This window comes from Anabrus simplex, chromosome 5, assembly GCF_040414725.1.
Source record: "Anabrus simplex isolate iqAnaSimp1 chromosome 5, ASM4041472v1, whole genome shotgun sequence".
NCBI classification, from domain to species: Eukaryota; Metazoa; Arthropoda; class Insecta; order Orthoptera; family Tettigoniidae; genus Anabrus; species Anabrus simplex.
The window spans coordinates 185,133,446-185,156,280 of NC_090269.1; the positions used below are offsets into that span (position 1 = coordinate 185,133,446).

Here is a 22,835-nt window from a genome sequence, read left to right on the forward strand (position 1 = left end):
GGACCCGTATCACATTCTTTACGCCTAACCAAGACATACAAGACTGTTTTTAAAGAAAGTCATGTCTAGTGAAAAGTACAACTGACAAATGCCTACAGCAGAACAGTAGTGCAACGAGCATCTTATGTTTGCGGGAGGTTTATTTCGATTGAAATTCATTCTTTTTAACACAATCCACTCGAGTTCTATACGCCAATAGTAAAATTATGCCCCTATCTATGTGCACTGCTTTTAGATCATCAATATTAATTCACAGAATTAAACTAAACAGTGTCCTGCACGGTAGTAACTACACTCTAAATTCAGACATTCATAATTATAACACACAACAAACAGGTGACATAGCTCTCTTTCAAATACACTCATATAAGTATGGTAACTGTAGTTTCAAGTCTCAGCCATTCAATCATATAATCATCTTCCAAGAGATTTAAAATCAATTTCCAATCTGTCATCTTTCAAAGTGAAATTAAAGGAAGTGCTATGGAATTAGTACCTAACTAAGCAGACAGATTTTTTGAGAAGAGTGTGTGTAATTGTAACGTAAAGGAAATGTTGCAATATTTAGAGTAAAGTTCATTATAACGTAATTTATTTATTTAAATTGTATTGTACAATTCCTGTATTTGAGCCTTTGGATTGTTGGAATTAATTAATAAAGTAAATAAAATGTCCTCCTCTGTGGTGTAGTGGATAGTGTGATTAGCTGCCACCCCTGGAGGCCCGGGTTCGATTCCCGGCTCTGCCACGAAATTTGGAAAGTGGTATGAGGGCTGGAACTGGGTCCGCTCAGCCTCGGGAGGTCAACTGAGTAGAGGTAGGTTCGATTCTCACCTCAGCCATCCTGGAAGTGGTTATCCGTGGTTTCCCACTTCTCTTCCAGGCAAATGCCAGGATTATATATTATTTAATGTACTCTTTCTTTCTTTCTTAATCTGTTTACCCTCCAGGGTTGGTTTCCCCTCGGACTCAGCGATGGATTCCACCTCCACCGTCTCAAGGGCAGTGTCCTGGAGCATGAGACTATGGGCGGGGGATAAAACTGGGAAGGAGGACCAGTACCTCACCCAGGCGTCCTCACCTGCTATGCTGAACAGGGGTCTTGTGAGGTGGATGAAAAGGTTGGAAGGGATAGACAAGGAAGAGGGAAGGAAGCGGCCGTGGTCTTAAGTTAGGTACTATCCTGGCATTTGCCTGGAGGAGAAGTGGGAAACCACGGAAAACCACTTCGAGGATGGCTGAGGTAGGAATCGAACCCCCTCTACTCAGTTAGCTCCCGAGGCTGAGTGGACCCCGTTCCAGCCTTCGTACCACTTTTCAAATTTCGTGGCAGAGCCGGGAATCGAACTCGGGTCTCCGGGGGTGGCAGCTAATCACAGAAACCGCTACACCACAGAGGTGTACTTGTAAATAAATAATAAATGATGAAATTAATTCATTTTGTATATGAAAATCAATAGATTGTAGATGTTAATATTTATGTGTGCAATTCGAAGTCGGTTTTAAAAAGGTTTTACCTTCAGTTTACAATGTTTCTTGTGTCAGAGTCATACTTTCATCTGCCTTAACGTCTGAGTTATGGTACTATGGATAAACATTTTAAGTAAAAATTTTACTTCAATTTATTTTTGTAATATTAGGCGTTGTCCGCCTCTGTGGTGTAGTGGTTAGCGTGATTAGCTGCCACCCCCGGAGGTCCGGGTTCGATTCCCGGCTCTGCCACGAAATTTGAAAAGTGGTACGAGGGCTGGAACGGGCTCCACTCAGCCTCGGGAGGTCAACTGAGTAGAGGTGGGTTCGATTCCCACCTCAGCCATCCTCGAAGTGGTTTTCCGTGGTTTCCCACTTCTCCAGGCGAATGCCGGGATGGTACCTAACTTAAGGCCACGGCCGCTTCCTTCCCTCTTCCTTGCCTATCCCATCCGCTCTTCCCATCCCTCCACAAGGCCCCTGTTCAGCATAGCAGGTGAGGCCGCCTGGGCGAGGTACTGGTCATTCTCCCCAGTTGTATCCCACGACCAAGAGTCTGACGCTCCAGGACACTGCCCTTGAGGCGGTAGAGGTGGGATCCCTCGCTGGGTCCGAGGGAAAAGCCGACCCTGGAGGGTAAACAGATGATGATGATGATGATGAATATTAGGCGTTGCCTTCAAGATATACATTAGGAAAGTTCGTCTCTGTGGTGTAGTGCTTAGCGTGATTAGCTGCCGCCTCCGGAGGCCCGGTTTCGATTCCCGGTTCTGTCACGAAATTTGAAAAAAAAAAGTGTACGAGGCCTGGAACGGGGTCCACTCAGCCTCGGGAGGTCAACTGAATATTGGAAGGAAGGGGGGGGGGGGGTTCGATTACCTCCTCCGCCATTCTCGAAGTGGTTTTCCGTGGTTTCCCCACTTCTCCTCCAGGCAAATGCCGGGATGGGTCACGGCCGCTCCCCTCCCTCTTCCTTGTCTATTCCCCTGATCCAGAGTCTCGCACCCTTGAGTTCGAGGGAAAAACCAACCCTGGAGGGTAAACGGATTAGGAAAGAAGTGCCAGTCTTTTAAAATAAATTGAGAAGTACCGGTAACGAGTCATTCACAGATGTGTCCTGGTTGAACCCCCAAAAATATGGTAAACTAGAATGAACGGAAGAAGAATGCTGTAAAATACTTGTCTTTAACTTTGTCGAGCCATTTCTTTTTCTTCTTTCTGGTGTTTTCCTTATTATTTGGGATCGGCACGTGGATTAGGTCCATTTTGACGCCCAACACAACGAACACAAACACGCAGTCCCCGATCTAGAGGAATTACTGTAACCAGGCGCGGCTAAAATCCCTGGCCTGACACGGAATCGAACCTGGGGCCCTACAATTGAGCCACTTCAGTATTACAAACACAATCACTGTACCGGTTATTTATGTGTGTAGCAGTGATTCGACCTCTGCTTTAGCTTGGATTATTTCCAGTTATTTCCTCGAAAACAAAGGTCACAACTGGAGAAGTGTCGCTGCGTCAATGATTTACAACTACCTAGTATAATATTTATACGCCGGTAACTCCTGTCATGTACATGAAGTGGTTCATTACCTGACGGTGGCCTGTTGGTCTAGGGGTATGATTCTCGCTTCGGGTGCGAGAGGTCCCGGGTTCAAATCCCGGACAGGCCCACGTTTGTATTTTAATGTCTCGTTTACCCACTGTTATGAAAGTAGAATGAAGTGCCGAAATTAGTTTGTGCAGGCAGGTAATATTCGGATGTAGGCCCTACACGTCTTTTAATAGCTATGGACCTGGATGTATGTTACACATTCTGAACCGTTGATTTGGCGCATAACTTATGAAGACGTGTCATTTTCTATTTAGTGTACTATGTTATTTCTTATCTTCCTTTGCATAATAAATATAAATCATCTGCCAACGACAATCAGTCACCATTTAGGAGAGCGAACTTACCGCAGCCGAAATAGCTCAGTTGGGAGAGCGTTAGACTGAAGATCTAAAGGTCCCTGGTTCGATCCCGGGTTTCGGCAATTGTTTTTGAAAAGTAGTAAGATGACTAAAAAGGAATAGCTTAGTTTGAGGTTACAGAACAAATCAATTTCAGTAATTCCTATTAGTACAGTCAAGGATAAAAATAATTAATCATTGTGCTGAAGTGGTAATAAAGTCTTGGTGAGCTCTGTACATAAATTCTTTTGTAAAGCAGAAATTAACACCCTCTAGTACCTACTGAAAATGAAAACCTACAACCTATTTTCCAGTCATTGACCGGGTCAGGGATGTAATGAATGAAGCATGCATATATATAGGCTATTAGTACGATGGGGTCGCCACTCCCACAGTGATTTATTAATGATAATGACTGATAGATGCTATGAAATGAGAATGAAGAGTGTTGCTGGAATGCAAGATGACAGGGAAAACCGGAGTACCCGAAGAAGATCCTGTCCCGCCGCCGCTTTGTCCAGTACAAGTCTCACATGGAGTCACCGGGATTTGAACCACAGTATCCAGCGGTAAGAACCATTGTTTATAAATAAAAGTACTGTTTATAAATTTTGCATTTTACACCTTACTCACGCTGCGCAGTACATCTACTGTACGCCGGCCAGTAGGCTACTATGATAGAAGGCTGTGGGTAGCGGCAGCCACAAGATGGGAGCAGGGGAGCAATTTCCGTGTAGGGTATGCAAATGCCGCATAGTGAGCTGTGTTACTAGTTGTCCATGCTCCGTATATGCGAACTGTTAAAATTGCTCAGTACATAAAGTGTGAAAAGATTTGCTCGTTATTCCACGTAACCTTCGTACCCTGTTTGTGAAGTATTGGCGACGGCACCGATACACTCACAGGCTCGCCAACGTCATTATATAGGCCCTACAACTGCTGAATAACACGATCGATTATGAACGATATATTACATCAAAGCCTGCACAGTTACTGGGGTTACACTTCGGCACACTAACTTCCGTAACGTAAATTTTCAACTGACTCCCCCAGCCATAATACATATTTTTGCCTTAGTACGGTTTACAGGGGCACGCCCTGGCAGTTTGAAACGGCGCGGTTTTGTTATTTTTAACGAAGTTGGCAGCCTTGTGGAAACAATTGATGCGAACTCTATCGGAGACAATAGAGAATACATACACAACTTATCTGCATGACAACCAGTGAGGTATAGCGATTTCCAGATAGTTCTGACGACAAAATATAAAATTTTAGCCGGACTCAATGGCTCAGGCGGTTGAGGCGCTGGCCTTTGACCCCAACTTCGATTCTGGCTCAGTCCGGTGGTATTTTAAGGTATCTGTACCTTGTGTCGGTAAATTTACTGGCACGTAAAAGGACTCCCGCGGGACTACATTCCGGCACCTTGGCGTCTCCGAAAACCGTAAAAGTTGTTAGTGAGACATAAAGCATTTAACATTCTTCTTCTTCTCCTTCTGCTTACCCTCCAGGGTTGGTTTTTCCCTCGGACACAGCAAAGGATCCCACCTCTACCACCTCAAGGGCAGTGTCCTGCAGCGTGAGACATTGGGTCGGGGGATACAACTGGGGAGAATGACCAGTACCTTGCCCAGGCAGCCTCACCTGCAATGCTGAACATAGGCCTTGTGAGGGGATGGGAAGATTAGAAGAGACAGACAAGGACGAGGGAAGGAAGTAGCCATGGCCTTAAGTTAGGTAGGTACCATCCTGGCATTTGCCTGGAGGAGAAGTGGGAAACCATGGAAAACCATTTCCAGGATGGCTGAGGTGGAAATCGAACCCACCTTTACTCATTTGACCTCCTGAGGCTGACTGGACCCTGTTCCAGCCCTCGTACCACTTTTCAACTTTCGTGGCAAAGCCTGGAATCGAATCCGGTCCTCTGGGGATGGCAGCTTATCACACTAACCACTACACCACAGAGGCGGACTAACATTATTATTATTATTATTATTATTATTATTATTATTATTATTATTATTATTATTATTACTATTATTAATTTTAGCGCTAAGCAACATGTCTAGCGAATTTTAAAAATACATCCATTTGATGACAAAACTGGCCACTTCAATTTGTTTTCAGTTTTAGAAACTGATTAGATTACATTACAATTTATAATAGGTACCATTTTCTCAATAAAAATCGGGAAGTTCTGTTTTATCATCCTTCGACATCTTGCTGCAACAACACAGTGTTTCCACCTAAATATCATCACGTGATCAGGGTTCTATTGTCAGGGGATTCCCTGATCCAATAGCCAACCAAATGAAACTGCCAACTAGATTTTAGATTAATAATAGTGAACAATTCATGTGTAGAGAATTATGTGAGATATAGGTGTCATTATCACAAGACTAGTGTCAGTTATAGCTTTTTCTTAAATAATTAAAACAAACTTGGACATTTACCAAACATTTTCTTTGATAATTTATTCCAATCCCTTACCCCTCGTCCTATAAATGAATATTTGCCCCAAACTGTCCTCTTGAATTCCAACTTTATCTTCATATTATGATCTTTCCTACTTTTAAAAGCTCCAGTCAAGTTATTCGTCTACTTATGTCATTCCAAGCCAACTCACCACTGACAGCTCGAAACGTACCAGAGTCAAGTTTCTCATCTCCTTACTCCCAAGTCTTCCCAGCCCAAAGTTTAAAACATTTTAGTAACATTACTCTTTTGTCAGAGATCACCCAGAACAAATAGTGAATTTTTTCCAGTTCTCATATCAAATATTCTTGGTGAAGGTCCCATTCACTGGAGCCATACTCTAACTGAAGTCTTACCAGAGACTACTTATACGCCCTCTCCTTTACATCCTTACTATAACCCCTAAATAATCTCATAACCATGTGAGAGATCTGTAACCTTTCTTAACTACCTCGTTATTATGATTACCTACCCCAATGAAGATCATTTCTTATATTAACACCTAGGTACTTACATTGTTCCCCATGAGGTACTATCAGCCAATCAATACAATAATTAAAACTGAGAGGACTTTTCCTTTTGGTGAAACTTACAACTTGATTTTTTGACACATTTACATTCATACCATTGTCTGCTGTCCATCTCACAACATTGTTGTTTAAGCTCCCACGCAGTCGCTCATAATCCTGCAACTCACTTACTACTCTATACAGTATTACATCATCTCCAAATATCCTTATCTGTGATTCCACATCTTTCCTCATATCATTTATATATAAGAAAATATAAAGGTCCAATAATACTGCCCTGCAGGACTCCCCCCTTCTAATCATTACAGGATTAGATAACTCTTCGCCTGCCCTAATTCTCTGAGTTCTATTCTCTAGAAATGAAGCAACCCATTCAACCACTCTTTTGTCTAGTCCAATTGCCCTCATTTTTGTCAGTAAACTCCCATGATCTAGCCTATCAAAACCCTTGGATAGGTCAATAGTGATAGAGACACTTTAATCTCTTGAATCTAAACTATCTACTATATCCTGCTGGAATCCTACAAGTAGAGCTTCACTGGAATAACCTTTCTTAAACCTGAACTGCCTTCTATCAAACCAGTTAGTAATTCTGCAAATGTGTCTAATACTGTATAATCAGAAAGGATGCTTTCCCAAATCTTACATGCAATGAATGCATGTCAAACTGACTGACCTGTAATTTTCTGCTTTATGTTTGTCATCCTTGTACACTGGGGTTACTATTGCAACTCTCCATTCATTTTGTATAGCTCCTTCATGCAAAAAGTAATCAAATAAGTATTTCAGATATGGCACTATGTTCCAATCCATAGCCTTTAATATATCTCCAGAGATCTTATCAACCGCAGCTGCCTTTCTAGCTTTCAACTTTTGTATCTTTCTAATAATAATGTTATTGGCTTTACGTCCCACTAACTACTTTTTTGGTTTTTGTAGACGCCAAGGTGCCAAAATTTAGTCCTGCAGGAGTTCTTTCACGTGCCAATAAATCTACTAACATGAGGCTGACGTATTTGAGCACCATCAAATACCATCGGAGTGAGCTAGGATCGAACCTGCCAAGTTGGGGTCAGAAGGCCAGCACCTTAACTGTCTGAGCCACTCAGCCCGTCTTGTATCTTTTTATAAATGTCTTTATTATCATAGGTAAATTTCAGTATTTTGCCATTATTTGTCACCTCCTCTATCAGGGCATTAACTTTATATCCAACTACCTTTACATATTTCTGACTGAATACTTCTGCCTTCTGTAAATCCTCACATATACAGTACACTTCCCTTGTTCATTAATGATCCCAGGAATGTCCTTTCTGGAACCTCTTTCTGTCTTAACCCTCGAAGTGGCGGTCATTTATCCTGTAATGGCAGCGATATATTACCGGTGTTGCAGACTCTTAGTATAAATTTTGTTAAAAATCGTTGACATGTTATACATACGTAAAAAGCACACCCTTTTATCCTCATAAGTACAAAGAATAAGATGATGATGATACTAAAGCTGTTATTTATCATCCACAAAGTTTAAGACCAAAAATATGTTGATTTGTTTATATTATTTATTTTTGTAAAAGTTTTGCTATATATGATATGTTTATATTTAGGTAAATTTTAAAAAATGACATATACAAAAGGAGCACCAATTCATAGTAAATAGGTGCGTACCGGTATATAGTTTATAATACCGTCTTAGCTGGAAAAATTATACAACAAAGTATACAACAATTGTATGCTACCACTTGTACATTTCAATTAGAGTCACTTGGGTGGGTCTTTCTTTTCTCTCCATGATTGTGAAGCCTCCAGAAGTGCACTAGTTTATAACACCCCTGGCGAATACCACCATTCCATCCTCGACACCAGAATGTAGACTTCTTCTCCTTCTTTTTCTTCTTTACTTTCAAGCACACAACACATAGGCGATTGTCACTCTGTGGCTATTTTTCGAGAGCATGAGAGGGGCCTCCTGCATGACCTGTTGGCCTCACAACTGGAATTGGGAACTGTTCATTTAGCAATCCCTTAACTATACTGATCATGAAGTCTCATTTTGCTAAAGGCTTATCAGTGTTCTTTATGTATAGGATGTATGAGTCAAATAATGTCATATCTAGAAGATTTGAAAAAATTTGCTTCCAGTACCTTCTAGCGGGTCTGGAACAAGTAGCATGGAAAATGCACTTACCTTTATTATCTACACCTTCCATGAAGATATTGTACTTGTGAATCAGTAGTGGTTTCAACCCTTCATTTCCCTTTCAACTCCTTACAACATTTTCCTCAGCGTGACATCCATATATGAGACAATAAACTGGTTTCCGTGTTTTCGTCTCTTTACAAGCAATCAGTAGAACGTCACCTTGCCTAAAGTAAACGATTTGCCTAGGTTCAAGTTTTGTACCTAAAACAATCTGAGACAGTCCCTTTGAAGATTTGAAGATTCACAGTTCCCGTGGAGAAATGATTCAGTATTGCTGAAATGAATACATATCAACACTTCAGATTGATATCAGAAGGAAAGCTGGCGACTAAATATAGCTGGCTCAGCTGAGACATACGTGTGGCCAGCCGCTGAGTATGTAGCAGGTAGCACAAGACAGCGAAATTATGACGCTACTTTGGCAACGATTTACACTAGATTAGTGTACGATGCTATTATACAAACTATTTCATGATTATGGCCGAACATTTCTCCTTCAATTGATTCGTAATTAGCACATTTCGATAAAAAATAATTCGATTATCGAAATAAAATAAAGAACATGTCAAAACGCCTGATATCAGGCGTTGCCACTGGACAAACGCATAAAACGCCTGATATCAGGCGCTTGCCACTTGGAGGGTTAAATTATCTATAAATGTCTGTCCATTGCTCTTTATAATTCACGTGAATCCCAGTTATGTTCGCCATCTTATTACCCTTAGCTGATATTTTTGCTGGATTTAATTTCCTAGTGAGCTCCTTCAATCTCTCCTTACTCCCACAATGATTTCTAACACTATTTCTTTCTAATCTACACTTCCGTCTTAATCTCCTTATTACCCTGTTATTACATGGTGGGTCCTTACTATTCTTTACCACTTTTAAAGGTACATATCTGTTTGTACACTCCTCAACAGTTGCTTTAAACCCATGCCATAGGCTGTTTACATTTTTATTTACCATTTTCCATTGATCATAATTGCCTTTCAAAAAATTTCCCCATTTCCCTCTTATCAGCCATATGGTATTGCAAAATAGTCCTACTTTTACAACATTCCTTTCCAACATATTTATTTTTAACTCTGACAAAGTCAGATTTATGATCACTTATACCATCTATCACTTCAGTTTCCCTATACAGCTTGTTACGGGATTTTGGTGGTTCAGCAGAGGTGAAAGAAGGTGCGGGCTGGAATGGGTCTAACTACAAGTTCGAAAAATGAATCAAAATTTTAACAAAGGTTATATTTTCAAAACTTAACAAGTCAACAACAAGCCAAAATCAGGTACAAAGAAATCACAAGATTTTGGGGGTTATTACAAGATCTGGGCTTCGAGCCCCAAGTATAATTTCTGAGCTCTCAGCTCACAACAACAAAAATACTAAAGGGCAGAACACACTTAATTACATGGAGCATTAGCTCCCAACCTTACATCTCAAGCCTCTCTAAGGCTCTCTATCTGTCAAGCCTATTAAAGGCATACCCGACCTTACAAATCAATTGCCGCTACCGCACCAAATGAAACAGGGGTTTTAGTACCCAATCTACTGGGCCTCGGCCGAAAAAGGACAGGATAATTAAATGGCCCAAAATCCAAAATGACTGGAGGCGTAGCTTTGCACTCCTACATTACACTATTAAAACCTACTCGGCTCTAGGCCGCTTACACAAGGGCTAATCCCATACTAAGGAGGTGACTCGTATAAGAGAACTTTATTACATTAAGAAAGAAGAAAATCGGTTATGAAAACGTAGTCACCTCAAAACAATATGAGTGGGAGCTCGAGAGGGTTAGGCACTCTCTATCCCAATTTGTAGTTAAAGAGACGGAATTTTTACCAAATGTCTTTACATTTTAAAGGAAGGTTACATGAGAAAAGTTTTGAACCTGTCCCGTGGGTTAAACTGCTGAGCTAGCAAGAAATAAAGTTATTAAACGGCCATTACCTTGTTGATGAACTGCTGCCCAAAGAAAGAGGTGCTTCCCGCCCCCTGCTACATATTCACACACTAAGCAAGATGTTGATGGAGTGGCCACGAGCCATGAACCTCAGCAGTTTTATACCCACAAGGAAGCTTCGAGACCTTTCATGAAATAAAAGCGCCACACCCCCTCCCTTTATTGGCTAACATCAAAAGTTACACACAACATGAACAAGAAACCTAGGATTGGAGGAAAATTAATTTAGAAAATAGGGATTGGCTGAATTCAAAACTGGCGGTAACAGAGATCAATATTGCCAACCCAAATGATGAAAGAAAGAAATTTAACAAAGAACAAACTTATGGATACAAAGTTTCTTCAAAAACAGTCCCTTCACTTCGCACCAGAGTGCACAATCGTAGTCTTTTCTCAGTAGAGACATCTAGAAGAGAATGTCCACACTTGATACAGGGCAAAACAAACACAAATCGAAATAGACACCGTTCAGAACACTTCAAAATTACAAAATTTACAGTGGTGACATCTTCTGGGCAACTGTAAAGTTGCTTCAGTTATTAAAGTTCAGGGTTTCTCCTGTAGGGGATTACTTGTAGGCGCACAATTTAAATTTGCGGGGTCAGGGTGTACCAACCGGTACAGCCCTCCGCCCCCCCCAAAGACCTTCTAAGGGTGACACAGAAAACAGTTGAAGAAAATTATTTTTCAAAACGAAGTCCCAGATGGTTGTAGATAATGTGACGTTAATTAAATTTCAGCTGTGTTTGAAATAGATTTGTATAAGAATTTGGAGGAGACCTTAAGAATTTTCACTGAAGATGGTTTTCCGTGGTTTCCCATTTTCACACCAGGCAAATGCTGGGGCTGTACCTTAATTAAGGCCACGGCCGCTTCCTTCCAACTCCTAGGCCTTTCCTATCCCATCGTCGCCATAAGACCTATCTGTGTCGGTGCGACGTAAAGCCCCTAGCAAAAAAAAAAAAAAGAATTTTCAAAGTCTTTAGCAGAATTTAAGCAAAAACCATTTAAAGCATCAAAACTCCTGTCCTTTTTGTTTTGGGTGTCCTTTGTTTTGGAAGTAATTAGTCAGGAGTTAGTTGAACTCCAGTTTGAGAGTGTTTCTGTTGTAATTATTCAAATTTTCAAAGTGGTAGTATGCCGAAACCAAAAACATTAATTCTTACAAGGGATATATTGTAAGTCCATCATTGTTGATCTGCAGCCGAAATGCATTAAATGTAGATACAGTATAAAATGTCCATGTAACTGTTACATGCTGCTTGATCTTGACAGAAAGTCCTGCTGCCGCTGCCGATGTATCACTGAGGCCGCTCGGACCCCTCAAATACCCGGAGATACGCCTCTCCCGCTACTATGAGAGGGGTAGTCGTGGCGAAGCACGCCGCACACGCGACGATTGTTTACAGTCCTCAAGCAGTTTGCAGGTGGTGCGCCACACATCAGCCTTGGCCGGGAGGAGGACTCCGGCTCGCCGTACACTGGTTGACCTCACTGGTGTGGAGTGGGCCCGTACCCCATCTCAGTGGCGGTATGGCGCCGCACGGCTGCGGGGGCACTGAAACATTAAGATCTCGGTGGCAGAATTTTGTTGGAATATAATGTTTTAGGGTACTGTCTTGGAGTTGAGGCTGAGGGGCCAGCGGCGTGGAAACATTTATTTCATTTTATTTTGCCACTGGTGTGGTTTAGCAGGAGACGGGAGCGTGGTAATGGCTGAATGGTGAGGACAGCAGAGTACCCTCGGAGGGGGTTTTACAAAATTTATACAAAGCAGATTCAACCAAATGTAAAAATATAAGAGGCAGAAGGCCTTAAAATGAAACTAAAAATATAACCTTCAGGATTCTTACAAAATTATAAAGACAAAGTTAGCCCATAAATTACACAGGTTTCACCTGTGACAGATGAACCCTAAATATCCTCTCGGTGGCTGGATTGCTTAGTAACAACGTCACTGGGGTAAGGAAATCTAAAATGATGCACGGCCAATGAAATCTGGGGGCAAGCTTTCCCGCGGGAACAAAATTCTTGACCATAACCTAGTCGCCTACCTTCAAATTGGTGGGTCTCCGTCCACAATCATATCTTTCCCTAACCTTTTCATGAGAAACTTTAAGGTTGGCCTTAGCCTTCTTCCAAAGATCTCTAATCTTATCTGGATCTATTGTCTCCGGCAGAATGTCACTAAGAGACCAAAGGTTAGAGAGCGGCGTGTTGGGTACAAACTTAAACATTAATGAAGCTGGAGTAAATTTATGAGATTCATGAACCGCCGAATTCAAAGCGAAGGCTAACCAATGAAGGGATGTGTCCCACCTAGAAGGATCGTCGTGATGATAGGCAATTAGCGCCGACCGGAGATTAAGATTGACCCGTTCAGCCAAAGATGGTTGAGGATAATACGCAGAAGTAGTTCCATGCGAGATGGCTAGATCAAAACAGAATTTACGGAAAAGATTTGAAGTAAAAAGCTTTAGCATTGTCGGACACAATTTATTGACAAGGACCAAAAGCAGCAAAGATGGAATTTAAACAAGAAATGGTGGACTGAACGGTAGCCAGCTTAGTCGGAAATAACCAGGAAAATCTAGTGAAACCATCCACACACACAAGGATGAATTTATTGGAATTCCCTTTTTATTGGGGGAAGGGTCCGACGTAGTTGATATACAGACGTTCCATTGGGCGCGACGCTTGATGAGAAGACAATAGGCCTACCTTAGTGGACATGGTGGGTTTACTAAGCAAACAAGATTTAAAAGCATTGAATAGTTCACGAATTTCACCGTCCATACCTTTCCAGATGAACCTTTCACGGATCTTTTCACGAGTTTTGAAGATGCCTAAATGCCCCCCCCCCCAATGGGGTCTCATGATAGTACTTGAAGATCATGGGCACAAGAACGGCTGGAACCACCACTTTCATCTTATTATCATGCCTCGAAGGGCAACATAAAACACCATTCCTCAGCACATAAGGGACAACATATTCCCCAGAAGAAAGGGTTTCCATGATAGGGGCCAGCGTCGGATCTTCACGCTGATATTTTTCAAGATCCCTAAACAACATGGGAGCATCCGTTAGAATGGCATTAACCTCAGGAGGTATGGACTCGGGAGGTGAAGAACTATCAACGTGTTCAAAGGGCTCTACATCATTAGAAAACATATGGCTTAGTCCGTCTGCCACAACATTTTCAGTACCTCTTATATGCCTAACATCAAACTTGAAGGCAGAAATCCTGATGGCCCAGCGGGCTATATGACCCGTACGACGCGGCCTAGCTAAGACCCAACTTAAGGCTTGGTTATCTGTCTCCAAGTCAAATTTGACATGTTCCAGATAGAGACGGAACTTTTCTAAAGCAAATAAGACTGCCGAACCTTCAAGCTCATAGATGGAATACTTGGCTTCTTGAGCCGATAGAGTCCTAGATGCATAGGCGATGGGTCACCTCCCTAGTTCAGTCTCTTGAAGAAGGACTGCGGCCACCGCCGATGATGACGCGTCGGTTAGAACAATGAATTTCTTCGAGAAATCTGGCATAGCCAGAACAGGGGCATTACAAAGAGCTAATTTCAGGTCTTCAAAAGCAGCTTGTTGAGAAGGCCCCCACTCAAATTTGACGCCTTTCCTACGAAGAAGGTTCAAGGGCGCCGCTCTGTTAGCAAAGTTAGGAATAAATTTCCTGAAGAAATTCACCATGCCAATGAATCTGGCAATACCTTTGATGTCCTTGGGAGGTTTGAAATCACGGATGGCCTGTGTTCTAGAATGATCCACTGCGACACCATCGGGCAATACAATATGCCCTAGGAATGAGATGGAAGGCTTAGCGAAGGCGATCTTGGACAACTTCACAGTTAACCCAGCCTTACAAAGGCAACTAAGAACTTCTTTCAGATGATCTAGATGTTCTTCGAAGGTCTCCAAAAATACGACGACATCATCAAGATAGTGATACAAGTACTCGAATTTGATGTCGGAGAAGACCCTGTCTAGTAGTCTCGTAAGCACGGCTACCCCCGTGGGGAGCCCGAAAGACACGCGGTTGTACTCATACAAGTTCCAATACTTGGCAAACGTTTAGATTCCTCTGCTAGCAGTATCTGATTACAAGCCTGATTAAGATCTAAGATGGTAAAGAACTTAGCCTTTCGAAACCATGAGAAACAAGAGTGAAGGTTTGGAAGGGGCACCGATTGTAACACCACCTTTCGATTGAGAGCCCTATAATTAATCACAGGCCTGAAACCACCTTGGGGTTTCGGGACTAGAAAAATAGGCAAAGAATACGCCGACTTAGAGGGTCGAATAATACCATCTTTCAGCATCTGATCAATGATCTCCTTCAGGGCCTTCATTTTAGGCAGAGATAGCCTATAAGGCGGGAATCTAACAGGGATCGCATCCGTCACCTCAATCTTGTATTCAGTAAGGTCAGTAACACCAAGAGTATCCGAGAAAACCTCTGGAAACGACTGACACAACTTACGAATACTATCAGCCTGCTCCTCAGGTAGATGTCTAAGATCTAACAACATCTCATCCTGGGTAGGCGAAATAGATGAACATGACACAGAACTACATTTTAACAAAGGGATTTTGCAATTACTATCAAATTTGAAAGTGCACGACTTGCTCTGAAGGTCGAGCACTAGACCGGTGTGAGACATGAAATCAGCTCCCAATATAATGGGGCAAGACAAGTGCTTGGCCACAAACAGTTTAAATTTCCAAGTAAATTTAGATATACAAATTTTGGCATACAGAAAACCTGAAATTTCTAATGGAGAGGAATTTGCTGAAACATATTGAACCGAAGTCGAACAAAAATCAGGAAGTTTACACACAGCTTTTAATTTGGAATACCAGTCAACCGAAATAATGGAACAAACACTGCCTGAGTCTAAAAGAGCAGTTACAGGCTCATTATTCAATTCAATTTTGAGAAATGGGTAGGTGCGGAAGTATCCGCCGCAATCCAAAGACATTCTCTGGGACATTCAAATGGTAATGTCGAATAGTTCTGACTTTTTCCTGAATTTTCATCAGGTTTAACCGGGGCTGAGCCTTGTGAAGAGGAATTCACGGACTCAGCCGATGCCGCTAGTCACTTTTTATTATTGGCGTTGGTGGAAGTTGCACCAGAAGTTGAGCAGGAGGGGGTGCTATTTGAGTTCGGGAAATTCTTGGCAATATGGGAAAAAGCACCGCATTTAAAACAGCCTTGGGATGACCCTGCTCCATTCCTTGTCCCACTAGATTTAATTAATGGACACTTGTTCCGAAGATGGTCAGGCGACCCACAAGCATAACATTTACGGGCAGTGAAGGTTCGGCGAGGTGGAGGCCAAAATTACGAGAGGATGGAGGGGGTTCTTTCGCGACACGCAAGGTATCGGCGTATCTATCTCCTTCCGCTGAGACAGCCATAGCCTCTAACTCGGCAAAAGTTTGCGGACGTGACGCAAAGCACAAGTATGACCTGTATGATGGTGAAATTCCTTCCACAATGGCCTGTACATCTGATCTTCAGGAAAATGGAGGGCAAATACTCTGGTATAGAATTTAATATCTTGGATGAAGTCGGCCAGATTTTCATCCAGATGCTGTACACGGTAATAGTACTTTTGAATTAGAGATGACCTTGCCCTAGCCGGAATGAAGTTTGCTAATAAATGGGCATGGAAGTCTTCTATAGATGATTGGTCAGCAATGGCTCTTACTATTTTGTCAGATAGAACACCGATGGAATAAGGGTAAATAATTTGAAAGATTTGACTCTGAGAAAGAGAAAAAACGAGAGCACGATCCTGAAATTCAACAAAAAATCTTAGAAAGGCAATAACATCACTGGTGGAATTAACAGAAAACTTAGAAATACCCTTGAGCAACATTGCTAACGGATGAGGCAAACTACTGAACCCGGGTGACATAGTAGGTAAGTTTCTAAGGGGCGGAGAAGCTGTTTCAGAGGGTGCATTATTCAACACAAAGGGTGGAATGGACGTGCGACGAACGGATTCAGTTCCTAATGGAACAGAAGTTTGTTGGGCTTCTACAGATTTTGTACTTTCTTCCCCGGTGGGAGAATGCTCCTCGCTGACAACGTTTACCAGAGTGGGATTGTCGGTTTTGGGGGGGGCTGCCCCAGTTAACAAAAGGCTAACCTTACTGGACAAATCGAGAACGACACTAGCTTCCTTCTTTTGAATGTCATTCAACTTTAGAGACAATAGATCAGTGACCCTATTGTAAAAATGGAACAATCTAGCTTGCACACGTTTAAGTTGATTTGGAGAAGGATAATTTTCTTCAAAAAACTAACTACAGCTGCTAGCTCAGTAGTATTGTCAGTGATCGTCGAGAGAGCGTCGTCTATCTCTTTCTTTCCCAAAGTGGGGATGGAAATATGCAAATCAAGGGACTCTTTAAGCTTGTTGGTATCTACGGCAACCGTGCCTCCAGATGGCACATTTCTAATTGTTAATTCATAAATCAATTCCTCCTTGCGCAAATAGCCGGGGTGGAGGACATCACGAGGGCCGGACATGATAGAAAATATATTACAAATTTAGAAAAATAGAAAATTTCCAGCGACTGAAAAAATGGTTAAGGTTCAAAAGCAAGGCGATGTTTAGCCGAAAAAAGGGGCTAAATTGAGACCCATTCAACCACGCTCTGCTACCACTTTTTACAGGATTTTGATGGTTCAGCAGAGGTGAAAGAAGGTGCAGGCTGGAATGGGTCTAACTACAAGTTCGAAAAATGAATCAAAATTTTAACAAAGGTTATATTTTCAAAACTTAACAGTGGTGACATAGAATTTGAGAACTTGACAAATCAAGAACAAGCCAAAATCAGGTACAAAGAAATCACAAGATTTCGGGGGTTATTACAAGATCTGGGCTTCGAGCCCCAAGTATAATTTCTGAGCTCTCAGCTCACAACAACAAAAATACTAAAGGGCAGAACACCCTTAATTACATGGAGCATTAGCTCCCAACCTTACATCTCAAGCCTCTCTAAGGCTCTCTATCTGTCAAGCCTATTAAAGGCATACCCAACCTTACAAATCAATTGCCGCTACCGCACCAAATGAAACGGGTATTAGTACCCAATCTACTGGGCCTTGGCCGAAAATGGACAGGATGATTAAATGGCCCAAAATCCAAAATGACTGGAGGTGTAGCTTGCACTCCTACATTACACTATTAAAACCTACTCGGCTCTAGGCCGCTTACACAAGGGCTAATCCCATACTAGGGAGGTGACTCGTATAAGAAAACTTTATTACATTAAGAAAGAAGAAAATCGGTTATGAAAACGTAGTCACCTCAAAACAATATGAGTGGGAGCTCGAGAGGGTTAGGCACTCTCTATCCCAATTTGTAGTTAAAGAGACGGAATTTTTACCAAATGTCTTTACATTTTAAAGGTAGGTTACATGAGAAAAGTTTTGAACGTGCCCCGTGGGTTAAACTGCTGAGCTAGCAAGAAATAAAGTTATTAAACGGCCATTACCTTGTTGATGAACTGCTGCCCAAAGAAAGAGGTGCTTCCCGCCCCCTGCTACATATTCACACACTAAGCAAGATGTCGATGGAGTGGCCACGAGCCATGAACCTCAGCAGTTTTATACCCACAAGGAAGCTTCGAGACCTTTCATGAAATAAAAGCGCCACACCCCCTCCCTTTATTGGCTAACATCAAAAGTTACACACAACATGAACAAGAAACCTAGGATTGGAGGAAAATTAATTTAGAAAATCGAGATTGGCTGAATTCAAAACTGGCAGAAACAGAGATCAATATTGCCAACCCAAAAAATGAAAGAAAGAAATTTAACAAAGAACAAACTTATGGATACAAAGTTTCTTCAAAAACAGTCCCTTCACTTCGCACCAGAGTGCACAATCATAGTCTTTTCTCAGTAGAGACATCTAGAAAAGAATGTCCACACTTCTTAATACAGAGCAAAATAAACACAAATCGAAATAGACACCGTTCAGAACACTTCAAAATTACAAAATTTACAGTGGTGACATCTTCTGGGCAACTGTAGAGTTGCTTCAGTTATTAAAGTTCAGGGTTTCTCCTGTAGGGGATTACTTGTAGGCGCACAATTTAAATTTGTGGGGTCGGGGTGTACCAACCGGTACACAGCTCATCTGGTTTTATCTGCACCATGTCTAGAATATTTTTCCGTCTAGATGATTCCATCACTTTCTGAATCAGCTGCCGTACCCATATTAACTTATTTGCCATTTGTTGGTCATTCTTCCTGTCATTCTCATTCCCTTCCCAGTTAACATTTGGCAACTTCAGATCACCCACTACAATAACATTTCTTTCTGTGTTGTTCCCCACATAGCTGATTATCTTATCAAATAATTCTGCATCAGCGTCAGTGCCAGCCTTGCCCGGTCTGTACACCCCAAAAACATCAAGTTGTCTATTGTCTTTAGAGATGAGTCTTGCACCTAGAATTTCATGTTACTCATCCTTAACTTTTTCGTAGCTTACAAATTCTTCTTTCACCAGTATAAATACTCTCCCTCCTATCATTTCTAAGCTGTCTCTACGATAAACACTCCAGTTCCGTGAGAAAATTTCCATATCCATAATATCACTTCTCAGCCATGATTCAATTCCTATTACAATATTTTATCAGATTACTTAATCCTATTCCTTTCTTTACAATACCTCTACAGTTTAACACTAATAATTTTACGTCATCCTTAGTCGACTTCATGGTTCCTATACTCTCGTCATTGCTCTCTAGTCCACCCCGTTTCCCTGAATGTACCTCCCTATAACTCTTCCAAACAAACCTCCTAACTTATATGTACCATTGCGGTTCAAGTGAAGGCCATCTGAGCGTAGATCCCTAACACCTATCCAACTATTAGGATCTACAAATCTCACTCCCAGTTTCCCACATACCCACTCCATAGTCTAATTTAAATTCCCAATTGCCCTCTATCCAGTATCACTCCTACACAGTATTCCACTGATAACAATCTCTGCTTCCTTAAACTTCTTCCGTACTGCTATAACCAGATCCCAAACATTGGTTAGTACCAATTTCTGCTTGCCTTACATTACCACCTTCTCCTTACCCTCCTCCCTCCCTTCTATTTTTCTCACCATCTGCCTTAACCTGATTCCTGGATAACACTCTACTCTGGCTCTCTTTCCTCTACATACTTTCCCCACGTGCCTGACAGTTGAGTCACCCATGATGAGAGCCTCAACCCCACCCTCATTAGATCCCCTCCAGTCCTGGTCTCCCTATATTTCCCTGATGCCTACTGAACTCTTTTTCTCCTCTCTTTACTCACTCTCACTATCCTGTTCCACCTCCTTCTTCCTGTTCTGTGCTCTATGTTTCCCTTTCCTAATGGTCCCTTTCCTCTTGCCTTGCTCAACCTCTGTAACACTTCCCTGATCTCCATCTTCCCTCTGCTGATCTACCTGCAGTGACTCATACCGAATCCTCACTGATACCTCTCCTGGGCCTACTTCCTGAGGAAAACACTTCACCCTTGTTGTTCTTGACCTTAAGATATTAGCCCACCTGTCTTCCACAACATCTCTCCTTCCATCCCTTCCCTCTCCCCTACCTACCCTATCCTCTACATTGATTGAGAGAGACATATTTTCATTCCTGGCCTCCATTACAAGTCTAATTATCTCCTTCAAGCTCACTATCTCTTCCCTCATCCATCTTAGTTCCCACTCACACACACAGTTCTTACACGTAACTCTCTCAGGCATTCTTTTATCTCTTCAAAGAAATGTGAAATATCTCAGCTGATTTGAAGGACCAAATTTGGGAAAAGCAGCAGGCTTGGATGGTATCCATCCTGAATTTCTGATGCACAGTGGTCCTAGAACTATGGAATGGCTTGCTAAATTCTTTAGTGACATCCTAATGAAAAGAAGGCTCTCATCTCTTCTTAAAAGAACTAAAGTAGTTGCTGTTGTGAAGCCTGGGAAAAGTGGCTGTAATGCTGAAGATGATCAACCTATTGCTCTACTGAGTAGGCCTATCTGCTACAAACTACTAGAGAGATTGATCTATAACAGAATCTCAGCTAAGGTACTTCAGCACATTCCATTTGAACAGGCAGGGTTCATATCTAAAAGGAGCTGTTGCAATCAGATTTTGGCACTAACCAGCCATATTGAGCAGGGCTTTCAAGAAAAAATGAAAACGGTTGCTGTGTTTGTGAACTTATCATCAGCATATGATACTGTGTGGCAAAAAGGGATGGACCTGAAGTTCCTCAAAATTATCTCTTGCAAGACCCTAGCTTCCTTGCTCAACAACATGCTATGTAATCGCCTAATTCAAGTACATCTCAATAAGCAGATCCTACAGATTAAATGATGGATTGCTGCAGGGTTCTGTTCTTGTCCACTTCTCTCCAATCTCTACATGGCAGATCTTTCATCTACTGCATGCCGAAAGTTTATATATGCTGATAACATAGCTCTAACAGCACAGTCCACAGACTTTGAGACTGCTGAAGCCATTCTCACACAATATCTCCTAAAAATGGATAGATACTTCAACATCTGGTGATTGAAACCCAATGTAAACAAAACAGGGATGAGTACCTTTCAACTAGACAACAGGAGTCCCCATTACATTCCACAAGTTCAATTCAGAGGCCAACAGCTAAAATGCTGTGCTCATCCAAAATTGTTGGGTATTGTGCTGGATCGTTCTTTGGCGTATAAAGAACACCTCTGCAGTACAGCAGCAAAGGTTAAGGCACGTAACAGCATCCTTCACAAACTTAGTGGCACTAGTTGGGGAACAAATGCTAATGTCCTCCGAACAACAGCTCTTGCCCTAGTATACCCAGTTGCAGAATATTACAGCCCTGTATGGATCATCAGCTCACACTCAGGAAAAGTTGATGTCCAGCTGAATGATGCCATGAGGACAGTGTCTGGCACACTCAAATCCACACCACTTAAATGGTTGCCAGTATCAACTAACATCCATCCTCCTCACCTTTGAAGGCTAACTGCTCTGAAGAAGGAATGGTTAAAATGGACTGCAAATATACTCTTGCCAATTCATCAGGACTGCAACCCTCAGAAGCATGGAAGATTAAAATCTCAACATCCATCATGGCAACTAGGAAAGAGGCTGGTTGAATCACAGTTCAACATGAATAATGCCTGGAGGGAAGAGTGGGCTGCTTCAAACCTTGACCAGCTAGGGTTGATATCTGACCCCTGTGGGAAACTTCCTGGGTTCAATTTGCCAAGAAGAATCTGGGCTTCGTTGAAAAGAGTGCGGACCGGTCTTGGAAGATGCAACTTCTGGCTCCACAAGTGGGGAAAAATTTCCAGTCCTCATTGTGACTGCGGTGACGTGGCTCAGACAGTCCACCTGTTGTAATGATGTGCCCACTTCGGAGCTACCAGGGAGGATACCACGAACTTCATGTGGCAAGTGAAGAGGCAGTAAATTGGCTAAATTCTCTGGACATTAAATTATAAGATATTACCATCTATTGATTCTTTGTCTGATTGTTGTTCTATCTGCTTTAAATGTATATAATATATATAGTTTCTCTGTTAGATAGATAGATAGATAGATAGATAGATAGATAGATAGATAGATAGATAGATAGATAGATAGATAGATAGATAGATAGATAGATAGATAGTGTATTTTCTGAATAGAAGTAGGTACCGTATATTATGTCAGACAAAGGAAATATTATTATTATTATTATTATTATTATTATTATTATTATTATTATTATTATTATTATTATTATTATTGAATTTCCCAGTGTAGTGTATCCCATGTATCAGAAAGTAATATACAGAGAAGTATCAAATTTAAGTCTCTCTCTGTGGTGCAGTACTTAGTGTGATTAGCTGCCACCCCTCCCAGAGGCCTGGGTTTGATTCCCAGCTCTAATATGAAATTTGAAAAGTGGTATGAGGGCTGGAACGAGGTCAACTCAGCCTTGGGAGGTCAACTGAGTAGAGAGGGTTTCGATTCCTGCCTCAGCCATTCTCGAAGTGGTTTTCCGTGGTTTCCCACTTCTCCTCTAGGTAAATGCTGGGATGGTACCTAACTTAAGGCCAGGGCTGTTTTCTTCGCTCATCCGTGTCTAATCCTTCTGATCTCCCTCCCCTCCCACAAGGCCCATGTTCAGCATAGCAGGTGAGGCCGTCTGGGCAAGGTACTGGTCAT

At 41.8% G+C, this 22,835-nt stretch overlaps 1 protein-coding gene and 2 non-coding genes across 4 annotated transcripts in view; all 3 read left to right on the forward strand.

The window, feature by feature from the left end:
* The window catches only part of LOC136873893 (uncharacterized), a 145,434-nt gene that overhangs the window by 91,969 nt on the left and 30,630 nt on the right, over positions 1–22,835 (forward strand). The gene's annotated exons all lie outside the window — the stretch shown is intronic.
* TRNAP-CGG (transfer RNA proline (anticodon CGG)) lies at positions 3,075–3,146 on the forward strand. Its single transcript has one exon. It is a non-coding gene; the product is annotated as a tRNA-Pro (tRNA).
* On the forward strand, positions 3,437–3,509 carry TRNAF-GAA (transfer RNA phenylalanine (anticodon GAA)). Its single transcript has one exon. It is a non-coding gene; the product is annotated as a tRNA-Phe (tRNA).